This window comes from Elephantulus edwardii, unplaced genomic scaffold, assembly GCF_000299155.1.
Source record: "Elephantulus edwardii isolate Elephantulus edwardi_28Jun2011 unplaced genomic scaffold, EleEdw1.0 scaffold00009, whole genome shotgun sequence".
Taxonomy (NCBI): Eukaryota; Metazoa; Chordata; class Mammalia; order Macroscelidea; family Macroscelididae; genus Elephantulus; species Elephantulus edwardii.
The window spans coordinates 22,358,810-22,361,739 of record NW_006399759.1 but is presented as its reverse complement, the minus strand read 5'-3'; the positions used below and the strand labels follow the sequence as shown (position 1 = coordinate 22,361,739).

The 2,930-nt window shown below is 34.3% G+C and overlaps 1 pseudogene; it reads left to right on the top strand.

The window, feature by feature from the left end:
- LOC102845621 overlaps nt 1–2,596 on the top strand; it is a 16,917-nt pseudogene extending 14,321 nt beyond the window's left edge.
- The last annotated feature ends 334 nt before the right edge of the window (nt 2,597–2,930 follow it).

The following is a 2,930-nucleotide window of genomic DNA, read 5'->3' as shown; positions in this document are numbered from 1 at the left end:
TGCCTATTGGTCCAGTGGTAAGAATCTTTGCTTTCTTGATATTGAGATACAATCCTTACTAATGGTTGCATTCTTTCATCTTCTGCATCAAGTACTTTAAGCCCTCCTCACTTTCAGCAAGCAAGATTGTGCCATGTGCATAATGCAAGTTATTGATGAGTTTCCCTCCAATCCTGATGCTACACTGCTCCTCATAGAGTACAATTTCTTGGATAATTTGCTCAGCATACAAATTGAATAGGTATGGAGAAGGAATACAACTCTAGTTCACTCCCTTTCCAATTCCAAACCATGTGGTGCTCCCCTGCTCTGCACAACAGCCTTCTGGTCCAGGTATAGGTTTTGCATGGACACTAGTAAGTGCTCTGGGATTCCCATTCTTTTCAATGTCAGCCACAATTTTTTATGATCCGCACAGTCAAATTCCTTAGTGTAGTCAGTAAAATACAAATAGACATTCTTGTATTCCTGTTTGAAGCAGTTGGATTCTGGAAGGTAAGTATGTTTTATTTACTTGAAAGCTGGTGTAAACTATTTGGGCATTTTTTATTTTGTTAACCATCAAAGGTAAGCTGATTGTCCATTTCTAATTTCATTAACAATCAGGTGGGGGCTTGAAAGCTCTTGTTTAAATCAATCAGGACCCGGTGGGTGGGCCATTGTAATATTATTGTATACCATAAATAGAACTTTTATATGAATTAAGAAACAAATTCTTTGGTCTTCTTTTACTGTGATACTTGCTTTTAGTTGTTGTCTAGAACCAAGCCCACAGTATTTCTGTTTATGCCTGTGTATAAGAAGTTTGAAAAACACCAGTGAGCATTGCAAAGCTGTGTTGTTAATGCTTTAATATAATACTCTTTTATTAGTAATCTTTGGTGTGTTATATGTACAAAGTACTGCTTATGTTTTGATGGTTTTATTGCTTCATTAGCTTGTCTATCTCCAAAAACAACACACTGTACTTTTGATTCTTTACTACTTTTTATAGCTTTAAAAAAACCCCAAAACTTGTTAAGAGAGATTAGTATTATAAATAATACTAGGACAGATAGTAAACAATCTATTTTTATTTTCAGTGAAAACTTAGCAACCCTCAAGGGGATACAGAATATTTTAAAATAAAAATGTTAAAATATTATGATTTCCCCAAACATTTTCATACTTAAATCCTAAGTCATTCTGTTTAAAAAATATTTACTCATGAATTAAAGAATTGTATCATTCTAAGGTAATTTGGGAAATTTCATTTTTATCCAGTTAAGCTGTATGCCAAAATTTTTCTTCTTAAAATCCACCCTGGACTGTAAGTAGGCTTCCATAATTGAAAGGAATAATTGTTCTTCCTTCCTTTATTCTTTAGATTATCCTATGAACTTGGAGAAATGATGAAAGTATTCAGGTCTTTCATTCACAGGGTCGCAGTGAGTCATGTATGACTAAACAGCACTTATCAACAATAGAGAGCTCTGTTGGCCTAGTGGATAGAAAATTATGCTATCAAGGCAAAAGTGACTGATTTTAATCTGCAGCCCTCTGGCCTTGTTTTGTTTTTTTGTCAAACATTCTTCGAAGTGGTATAACATTGGTCTGTGCATTGCTGTACAGAGGTAATTCATGGTTGCTGTGATGCTAAACACTGTGACACTGATGTGTCAAATGTGGTAATGGTTACGCATGATGGACAGTGTTTTGTGGAGATCCCCGATTAAAACAAGCTTGGAAACAGAAATGGCATCCACTTCTGAAATAGCTTACCTATGCAAACTCTATGAATGTGGAGAAACAATGGAAGTTATATAAGTGTTCAGGTCTTTCGTTCATAGGGTCATTATGAGTCATCTACGACTCGATGGCACTTAACAACAACAACAGCAATCCTATTGTTTTTGTTACTGTTGAGAGAGCTGTAACTCATGGTAACTTTATATATGACCAAACAAAAAAGTTGTCCTGTCATATGCTATTGTCATAATCCTTGGTATATGTAAGTCCATTGTTATGTTCTTTGTATAGTAAAAGTAAACTTTGCTCAATTCTTCTGATCATTCAAATTAAGTTTATATTCCTATTCATGAGATTTTGCAATTTCTGGTCTTTAAGTTATTTAATCTACTTAAGAAGTCCTGTTATCAACTCAATGTCATATGGTTCCAATCCACCAGCTGCTCTGTGAGAGAAAGATCAGCAGTATCCTTCTATTGTTTTTACAGCCTCTGACAGCTCACTGGAGGATCAACTATGAGTTGATTTTCACTCACGCATGAGAATAATAACAATAACAACAACATATTTTAACAGCTCCTAGCATAATTCAGAAGATCTTTGAAAATGATTCAACTTTGATTATTATAAAATTTTTCATTTTCTTTATTTTTATTATCTTTCTTTGAATAGTCTCATTAATAATGCTCACTTTTAAGATCAATGTATAAGCAAAGGTTGCCAATCAAGAAAGAGACTTAGACTTCAGAGAGATGGGGATGTGACCATCAGTTTTATTATTGATGAACTGGATGGAGAATTTAAACTGTGGCTGGATTTAGGCTTCTTCTAAATGTCTTGCCTACTTCTTTTCCAGATAAGACTTTGAGCTGCCTCATGAGAATAATAATTTGTAAATGAAATGATTATTATTTTAACTGTAAGAAAGTTTTGAGTTTGTAGCCTGGGGAGCAGGAACAATATCAATATATATTAATAGATATTGTTTTAAAATATCACATACATTGACTTTTTCAAGAAAATTGATTGACACTGAACCTTTTCAGGAAGTGGCATATGGTCCCGAATCTATTTCAGACCTATACTGAAGAGATAGGCAAAAATAAGGTCCCAGGAATCGTCTCAGCAAACAGTTGCAAGACTGTACACATGCACTTATCTATGCAAAGAAATTTCAAAGACAGCTACCTGGCGAACTGACT